Source organism: Cydia amplana, chromosome 2 (genome assembly GCF_948474715.1).
Source record: "Cydia amplana chromosome 2, ilCydAmpl1.1, whole genome shotgun sequence".
NCBI classification, from domain to species: Eukaryota; Metazoa; Arthropoda; class Insecta; order Lepidoptera; family Tortricidae; genus Cydia; species Cydia amplana.
In genome coordinates, this window is record NC_086070.1 from 22,757,313 (window position 1) to 22,768,051 (window position 10,739).

At 36.4% G+C, this 10,739-nt stretch overlaps 1 protein-coding gene across 1 annotated transcript in view; it reads right to left on the minus strand.

The window, feature by feature from the left end:
* LOC134661376 (multiple C2 and transmembrane domain-containing protein-like) overlaps positions 1-9,135 on the minus strand; it is a 60,607-nt gene extending 51,472 nt beyond the window's left edge. The window contains exon 1 of the mRNA XM_063517427.1: positions 8,695-9,135. The gene's annotated coding sequence lies outside the window, so the exon portion shown is untranslated. The remainder of the gene's footprint in view (positions 1-8,694) is intronic.
* Positions 9,136-10,739: the final 1,604 nt, after the last annotated feature.

Here is a 10,739-nt window from a genome sequence, read left to right on the forward strand (position 1 = left end):
ACTAGTTACCCAGTAGTCGTGGGTTCAAGTCCCACCCAAGACAGTGAACTTTTCCACTTTTAATTTAATTTATTTGAATTCAGTATCTTTCATGAAAGTCAGGTAGGGGCCCGTTTCTCAAAAGCTTGTAACTTGTAAAACAAGCGGATGTCACTTTTTGGCAGCTTTTGTTAGAAAGGGAATTCCACTTGTATTATATTACAGGTTACAAGCTTTTGAGAAACGGGCCCCTGGCCTTTATAGGGTTCCGTACCCAAAGGGTAAAAACGGGACCCTATTACTAAGACTCCGCTGTCCGTCCGTCCGTCCGTCTGTCACCTGGCTGTATCTGCCGTGATAGCTAGACAGTTGAAATTTTCACAGATGATGTATTTCTGTTGCCGCTATAACAACAAATACTAAAAACAGAATAAAATAAAGATTTAAGTGGGGCTCCCATACAACAAACGTGATTTTTGACCGAAGTTAAGCAACGTCGGGCGGGATCAGTACTTGGATGGGTGACCGTTTTATTGCTTGTTTTTTTTGCTTGTTTTGCTCTATTTTTTGTTGATGGTGCGGAACCCTCCGTGCGCGAGTCCGACTCGCACTTGGCCGGTTTTTTTATATTTTATATCTGACTTTATTGTTTGCAAATATGTACGTCTCCTAATACAATCCAATTTCGGCCTTTTCCCAGAAAGAAATTATATTAGATGAGCAGTCCACATTTTTCCTTTCAGAGGAATACTTTTTGCTGTCTGTGTCTGTGTATTATCACAGATGTCAAGGCGAGTCTTTGTTACTTTGCTATTTATTCGGTCAGTAACAGAATATTTTAAAACAAAAAAAACCGGCCAAGTGCGAGTCGGTCTCGCGTTCCAAGGGTTCCGAACATTAAGTCCGACTCACGCTTGACTGCACATTTCTAATAGGTTTTCCTGTCATCTATAGGTAAAGAACAATTTTTTGAATTTTTTTCAAAATTTTAGACCCAGTAGTTTTGGAGATCTTTCATTTGATATGTAACACGATATAGCTTGAAAAACTTAATTTTTTAATTTTCTCATTTACCCCCCAAAAATGGCCTCCATATTTAAAATTCATTTATTTACGTTACATGTCCATCTTTGAGTCACAAACTTACATATGTGTGCCAAATTTCAACTTAATTGGTCTAGTAGTTTCGGAGAAAATAGGCTGTGACAGACAGACAGAAACACGAGTGATCCTATAAGGGTTCCGTTTTTTCCTTTTGAGGTACGGAACCCTAAAAAGTTACGAAAAGTGTGACTTTTTAACTGACCTAAATTCGTCCTAGTCATTGATCCAGGAATAGAGGCTTCAAATATAAAAATTATATTATATAGTGATTTGGATATTTTTACCAGAATTCGTGAATTTGCTCTCAGAAATCACCTACCTTTTAAATTTCCTTTTAACTATACTCATGTTATTTATAAAAGCAGGTCAACTGAAATGCCACCCGACGTGAACCTTGATGAATAAATCACGATGATAGTTTCGTTCGTTCGTTCGTTCGTTTTACATAAGCACAATGCATTTCGAAATTGTTTGTAAAAAAATCGAGAGTTCTCTCAAAAGGACTCAACTCTGTACGTAAGAGAGTGATCTCTAACAACTTGAATAAAACTCGAGTTTAGACTTAACTAGGTATAAGAGTCAGAAAAACTGAGTCGAGTCTTGTAGTAGAGGACTCAACCCACACGGAGCGGGTGGGTGGATTAACGAAAACTAGTATTATGTTCGTTACTAATAGGTGTGGGTTTCAAAGGGTTACGGACAATTCGTAAACTTTATTGTCAAGGTTATTAGATCCACTTATGGCCAGGTAAAGAGGGTGGCTGTTAGTATAGGTACCTATATATTATACTGATACCCCCGAGTGAGCCTTCAACTCGCCCGTACTCGGTAGATTGGAATATTCCCTGCTCCAATGGCTCAAATTGATACGTTAATCTTTTAATTGGAGCCTCGTAAGGCCGAGTCAGAGCATTGTATTCGGAATTAATTAAATTTTTACCTTTTCGTTTTTTTGGCCCGTCCTTCAGCCCACTCTTTGTCTTATTAGAGAGCTTTAATACACAAACGGTGGTACGAGTTATGTTTGTAGTGTGAGACCTGCATTTATTCTGTCCTTTATACCTAGTCTGTGTTCCCACTAAAGACAAAATGAGCAGAGATGAGAGGAGACGTGCGGGAATCGACCAATAGCATTTTGATTGAAATCCAGTGGAACGGAGATGAGATGTGGATTACAAACAATGCTATTAATTAATCCTCGAACGTCTTTTCTCATCTCCACCTCAGTGGAAATACAGCCTAAACCTCTCTTCTTCTTACGATTTTCTCTTCGTCATCGTGATGGTATTTATGAAAGAAACCAATGGCTCACCTAAAAATTAAATGTATAAAATATTAATTATTGTAGAAACTTAGAGCGTAATAAAAATTAATGAACAAGAATCCATTGTTTATTTGTATCTTAGGTACTAAATTCGCTAACGTAAAAATTTAAGTTTCATCTTATACCTCAAACGAGCAATTCTTGTATATTTCGGGGATCTCGGAAACGGCCCTAACGATTTCGATGAAATTTGCTTATATGGGGTATGGGGGTTTTCGGGGGCGAAAAATCGATCTAGGAGGTCTTATCTCTGGGTAAACGCGCATTTCTGAATTTTTATATGTTTTGCTAACATTTTTATATTTATCATTAATCTTGATACAAAATTTGAGCGGATTTGGTGTTGCCTCCTCAGAACTTTTCATTGTCCAAAATAGCCCCAAACGATGTCACTACACATACACATTGTAGGTACGTACCTACTCAAAACGTCTCCCTAGGGGCGCGGAGTCTGAAACTTTGATTGTTTGCCAACTTTTCTCGAATTCTCGATGTCATCCGAATTCCATTTGCCTTTGTAATGCTATATTATCCAACTAAATGTAATGTTGTATAATACCCTGTTTAATATTATCCTCTGGTATTAAGGTCGGGTGAGCAAATGTAGATGCCGAAAGAAAAGTTATGAAATAGGGTTTTTCATCGGTCCATGCCAGATTTGCTGATTCAGGTTATACCTACAACACGTGCGGAGGTCTGTCCTTAGGATATTAAGATACCATTTAGCTAAAGTATACGTGTAACTGCAGAATGAACTGTCACCCGGTAAGATACGACTTTCAAACCTTCAAGAAAAGAGCGTACTCCCATTTTAAAGGCCAATGACAACGCACTTGTAACCCCTCTGGTGTTGTAGGTGTCCATGGGCGACGGCAATTGCTTCCCGTCATGCGATTCGTCTGCTCGTTTGCCTCCTATACATAAAAGGGAGGGGGGTGGTCATTTTTTGCCTATTTTCTTGAATAACTGCCAAACTTATATTTATCTTAAAATTATAAAAAATATATATTTGAGATTCTTACAATTAACTCTTTCATTTGATATGTAACACGATATAGTTTGCAAAACTTTACTGTTTAATTTTTTCATTTACCCCTAAAAAAAATGGCCTTATTTAAAATTCATTTATTTACGTTATACGTCCGTCTTTGGGTCACAAACTTACATATGTGTGCCGAATTTCTACTTAATTGGTCCAGTCGTTTCGGAGAAAATAGGCTGTGACAGACGGACAGACAGACGCACGAGTAATCTTATAAGGGTTCCGTTTATTCCTTTTGATGTACGGAACCCTAAAAAAGTACCTACCTACACGTTTCCCGTTATAAATAAACATTCATTAGTTAAAAACATCTAAGTTCATAAAAATATACCTAAGTGTAGGACTGTAGGTACAGATAAAAATCGTATAATGATAGGTTTATTCTTCGAAGCTAGGAAAGAAACATGCACTTTACCCTCCGACATTGATTTAGAACCGCGGGCGGTGAAGTCACAGCATGGCAATCCAATCTCGCACTTTGTATTCCAGACGTACACACGCGTGCAATAAAACGGCACGCTGGGAATATCTAACAACTCCCACTAACGAGTAGTAGGGGAAGTTCGGGCATAGTGAACACCTTTACCTTTGACTTGACATAACAGAAAAATTTAACGATGAAGAAATGAAAAAAGTATCCATAATAAGTCTTTATTTAATAATCTTTTAATTTAAAACAACACTAGCCTCTCCAATGTTTAAGAGTTGCTGCAATTTTGAACAAAACGTAAAAAAATATATTTTATTCGCTTTGCCCAGGGTGCCGGGCAAAGTGAAACTGGCCCCCGGGCAAAGCAAATATTACTCATAAAATCTTAGTGAACTTAATAACTATGTGAAAATTAATCAACATAAGATCATTTCAATAATATTAATTAGAAAAAACTGTCACAAGTAACTTTTGATATATTTTCACTGATTTCATAAGCATAAGTCTTCACGGCATTTCTGAAGACATTTTAACACAGCGAATCCACGTTCTGATAGCCATTTCCATGACGTCTGTTAGCCAGGATCCATTATCGATCTTTTTTTGATATTTATATACCATCTGTAACAAAATATTATCATAAAAAAATTACCTAATAAATTCAAAGTGAACACGCTATCCGCTTTGCCCGATCCACTTTGCCCATTCAGTCAGTTAAAGAAATTAGGAATTAAATAAAAATAATCGTTGGATTGTTTTAAAAGAAATGCGTTGTAAAAGGAAGATACTTTAATAAGCAATAGAAGCATCTTGAATTAAAATTCGAGATAATTACTGTGACAGAATAACATACAATGTACTTACCTTCGAAAATCAAATATTTTGCACTAAAAACACATTTTGACTCATCACCGACGACGCTCACAGCGACCGCTCCCTGTGACGCTTGCCGCTCATAGAGCGAAGGATCCTGAACATCATATAGGCGTGGTGCGACAAAGTCGAATAGTTTAGGATTGGGAGCCCGAATTCGCTTTGCCTGGGGTGTTCACTTTACCCGGACTTCCCCTAAATAGTTATTACATATTAGTTAGAACAAATTAAATTATTGTTTTTATTTCAAGTAGAACTAGAAACACTACTATGTGATACCATTTCAGTAAATAGTTATATGTTTTACTCAATACCCGAGCAAGCAAATTATTCCTAAATAGATTCGAAAAATGGAATCTTGAGCGTTGCGAGCGTTTCAATGCAGGAGGGTTAAACAAACTTTGCTAGCGCATTTTTTTTAGGAAACCAACGAGAGAAAATTACTAAGTATAAAACATTTAATATCAAATCCAAATGAACGCTTTCAAATATTTATCATTAAAAATTATTACTTTAATCAATTATACCGGTTAACATGAGGAAACAACTCTAAATCACTCTTGTGGATAAAATAAAACTTTCTTCTGAATGGTAGAGATTTTTTAAAGATATTTTATACTTCTTCTATTCTTAAGCTTGCTCATAATTTCCTTCTACGCTTTCCTGACTTGAAAAAAAAAATGGGTAGTAGCGTGCAATGAAACTCACAAGAAGCCGGAAAAATTTGCAAGATATTTCAATCACGTACAACTTGCTTGTTTTCTAGACGTGCACAGTACACAAGCGTGCAAATAAAACGGGGAGGTGGAAGGACGATTGTAATTTAACTATTTGTTAGGGTCTTGAACTTGTTTTGATATGACCTTGATGATCGTCTTTGTGATTGGCGTGCATCTCACGGACGAGACTTTCACTTCATTTCGCATGCACCAATCTGCGTGAGCGATCTTCTCGGTCGTATCAAAACTAGTTCAAAAACAAAACAAATTGTTGCATCTGAATCGAGCTCGACGACTATCAGCAACAATCACGTACCTACATACTTGCTTGTATTCGAGACGAATACTTGGTTGCAATAAAATAGATCGCCGGCAAAATCTGCAACTTTTGGTTAATTAAGGTTGCATTAGAAGCACAAAGATAAATTTATTCATAATTTTTGTACGAGTATTATAGATTAATTTATATTTACAAATTTTACGAATTACGAAGGCTTAGATTTTAATTAATAACTCACATAACAAACAAAAATAATCAATCTTTTTCACGCATGCGAGGAGGATTAATTTAACTTTAATTTAACTAACGATTGTCATCTTGACTAGCCGCTCTGATCACAGAGCCTGTTACTTGACATGCAACGATTTCGCATTCCCTATGTGTGTGGATCATGATACATTCGCATTAGAATCAGACGAACCAACTGGCCGCCCATAAATAACCGTAATTACGCGACGTGAGGTGGGGGTACCACCTCACGTTAATTCGCAACTTTCTGGAATTTCCTCCTGAATCGCATTATTCTGTGTCTACATCCCGCGTTCCTTTACTTCCTTATTGTACCTATTCTACAGTCAAACTGAGATGCTGTTGAAGGTCATCACCTAACCTACACTTACATGCTAACAATCTCTGTAGCCTTACACACACACATACAACCTTTTTCTTTCCTTTATTCTTTCTTTTAATTACCTACTTATTTTGTCTAACTATTACTTTGCCTATTATACATTAGTTTTTACTTTAAGTACCTTTAAAGTAAAAACTAAACTAATCATAATTTTTTCCTATAAAGTTTTAAGTCATAATTTATAGTTTGCTGTATTATCATTAGTCACAAAACTGAAACTGTTAACTTATCAGGATTTTAGTAAGGTTATCCTATAGATAGGTTAGGTTATGTTAGGTTTGTTTTATGGCAATCCTGAAAAGTGACGAGTTTTTGAACTAAATTAATTATTATGACTAACGCAAATGCGGGCAAACAATAAATTATGACGTGAAACTTTTTGGGAAACAATATAGACCCCTTCTCCACGCTTAAAACTACAATGTTTACCTAAATTATTGACTGGTCCCGCATGCGTTACAGTTCGTTGGCCTAGATTCTGACTGATTTGGCAACACCCGACCAGTATCACACTGGCAAGGACTTTGTCTAGACATTAAGGGTTATACGTCAGAATGTAACACGCGAGATTCACGAGCTGGCGTGGGTTTATAATAAGAATTTTGACAGATCGGGACAAATCTTATGCTAGCTCTTATAACTCAACATACATATACATACATACATATAATCACGCCTATTTCCCGGAGGGGTAGGCAGAGACCACGGATTTCCACTTGCTACGATCCTGACATACTTACCTCTTTCGCTTCCGTTACTTTCATAATCTTAACATTCCTCATACACGCTCGCCGGGTGCCTTAAAGGGTGCTCTTGACCTGGCCTTTCTTCAGGATTTCCCCGATCTGATCAGAGAAAGTCCCCCGAGGTCTATCCCTTCCAACTCCCTCTTCTTCAACATACATATGAGTATGTAAAACAATTATTTAATCATGATTGTCGTTAAATACATAAGTAATAATATTTTCACCTCAGCAGCTCGAACAAGGGTACTTTGCTACTTAAAAACAGTGAGCAAAATCGCATTTTGCTCACTGAGTGAGACAAAATGAGCAAAATGTGATTTTGCTCACTCAGTGAGCAAAATGCGATTTTGCTCACTGTTTTTAAGTAGCAAAGTACCCTTGTTCGAGCAGCTGAGGTGAAAAAACTTAATTGTTGGTATATCTTAAGAAAACATGAGTGAAGAGAGGTAAGTGATTAAGAAGGAATACATTTTTCGGGTTCTCTAATATGTTCTCACTGCTGAGGTGAAAAGTTTTGTGAACTACACGAGATCAAAGTTATTTACATCTCGTGCGCTTTTGAGTCCCTTACTACGCTCAAGATTCTAAATTAGTATAGAATCTTTCGCTTGCACGGGACTCAAAATAAGCACTCGAAGAAATATCAAACTTTGATCTCTTGTTGTACAAATAACTATTGATTACCTGCAAAAAGTTTAGTTTGCTTAATACTCGGTTTTCCGACCAACCCTACCAAATTAATAGGTTCAGTCAACTGCAAAGAAATGTATGCATTTTTTCACTTTTTTACAATGTAATAAGGTGAAGAAGTGTATAGTATATCTCTTTGTAGTCGAGTGTACAAATTCGGAATAAAAACGTTTTTGTTTTAAACCCCACTAACTCCTCTTTTGGGTTCAGAGTTAAAGGAAATGATGATAACAATAAGAATGAATTTCAGCAACAATAAAGATTCGATTTATAAATCACAATTTTTAAATCATTAATCAGAAATTTTCATAATTAATCATCGAAAGCCCTTAGATTTCACGGAAGGTCAATGTCACCGGAGGGAAAACAGCATTTCCCCTCAACAAAGTTTTTATGGTTATGAATTTTATGATTTTATTGACTGGCTAGTAAAAGCTTGTGCCAATTAATTCACCACTGGCCATATAACATTTGACCTTCAGAGGAATGTTACGCTGAGAATAAAACCCAGGACTTATGTAGTGCCTTTACTATAGAATGATTCATAAGATAGCGTGAGATTTTTCTGAATTAATAAAAAATCTCATATAAAATTCGTAAAAACCCTATAAAGGTATTTATTGTAGGTACAATAATACATTGCATAATGTATTAATTAATCGGTTCTAATAATCTAATTGCTTATCATGCTTGCCCTGTTCCAAACAATTCTCTAAACGTCGGGCTAGCACGACAACGTTTTCTACCACATTTACATTTATAAATAATGTTTTGAAATTACCATAATTAGAGAAAATACTGAAGAATGAACCGCTGCTGAAAATTGCATAAAATACAAATATTACCAGAATTTTTAAAGAGGTTATTGAAACTTACTTTTCATTAATAACACATCCAAATCCAAAAAACGCACTTTTCACACACACACATTCAAAAAACGCAATACACGCGAACGATTAGCTTAATCTCATCAAGATGCACAGATAAAAACAAACACGCACAATTCAAACGAAACCACAAGGTTATCTTACAGAAATAACACTCGTTATTATTCACAGGGTTGGGTTTTTATTAATGAAAATTGGCTTACAAAAACAAAAGACGCACGGGGGTGGAGCGTAGCGGGTGGCTCGCGCGGGTTGCCTCTACGTACTGACGTAGAATTTTGGGGGGAAATCGGTTTGCGCACGTAGCCACCCCCACAGCGCTTACAGCGCTGTGTAAGCTTACATCGTCTAACCGTAGAGGGTTAGTATTAGGCCGGTAGGGTAGTCAAGGTGAATCTCGAGAGAGCTCTTAGTAGTGTGATTCATGTCGGATACATTGGTATGCGTGGAATAAAACAATACATAATGTAATTCAGCCTATATAGGTCAAACTGCTGGGCACAGGCTTGAGAAGGGTTACACAATACACACATGCAACAGTGCACTTAAACTCGTAGCACCACGTATCGCCTCTACGCCGTAGAGTCCGTAGCCCATGTTGTCGTCAATAATAAGTGATTATAAAGATGCCGTCGTTATATATGCCATCGAGATAATAATATGTAGGTATATTTGCTGTAGAAAGGACTTTTAATATATTCATGTAACTTACTTGAAGGGTTTTCCAATGAGGACTTCTTGCTTCATTTTAATTCAAACACGAAAACTTGCACTTCCTGTAACAGTTCATATCTCAAGCAATAATAAACATGGAACTTATTATCTTGTTACCGGAATCTGCACTTAATCATAATCAAAATCATAATAATCATAATCATAATCGTTTATTGCAGCCATGGAAATACAACTTGTGTTATGTGCAGATGTGCAGTAACAGATCGACTTATGATTTCACTTTGTTATAAATTCGATCTAACTTTAAAATATTTATATGTATTCTCTTTTATCCAATCACAGTTTTTCTTTGCTAATGACACGTGCATTATTGTTGACATATTGTTGACGTGTGTGACGTATGGATGCTAGTTTTTGGTCTGGTAGTCCATAGACAAATAATATGGTTTTATTTTTATATTTATGTGGTAGAGTCTGTTCGGAAAGAGAAGAGTTGTGGAATGTATTGGGCTCCATACATTCCACGACTCTTCTCTTTCCGCACAGACTCTAGCCTACTATAAAAATATTAAATAATATTTACATAATTAAATATCTCCTTTGTACAAAGATTTGTTGCAAAAGTGCATGAAAACCACACCACGAGTCGCGAAGTATGCGCACACCCCACTGGCACCACAGAAGACCATATTTTTGAAAATGGAACAAGCTACTGAAAAACAGAGGATTTTTTTTTAACTTTTTTAAGCATTCTGACACATTCGTACTTGAATAACCGTCTGGGCAACTGTAATCTTTTTATATAAAATACATAAAATATATAAAAAATACAATATCAATCACTTTAACGATAGATATTTCTCAACCTACGTACAAAGCAACTAAAACTGCATCATGCTTAGGTGAGTATTTTCTTTTCGTTAGCTCATATTTCCATCATCATCTGTTTATCAGTATGAAGTTCATACCCGGTCACAATTAAATGTGTTTGGATCATTTGCTATAAATTAACTCATTCGTTTGTACTTGGTAACTATCTTTCTGTTCGTATTTAGGTTCGTGTCTCACATCCTTATTATTATTTTCTGAAGTCTTGTTGTAAGCATCCAAGCTATAAAGCTCCATAGAACAAAACTAGAAACAAAAGAAACCTATGCTGGCGCCATCTATAAAATTAAAAACCTATCATAGTTGCCTTCCCCATTGCTTATGAACAAAGCCGGTTTCTTTTTATTAACCACCATTATAGTTAAATGATTCTTCCATGTTATTTACAGGTGTCCTCCAGTATGGCCCGCTAACGACCCCTGCTGGCCCAGCGCGGGCGTTAAGTCCGGCCCGCGGGACGGCCGCTGCATT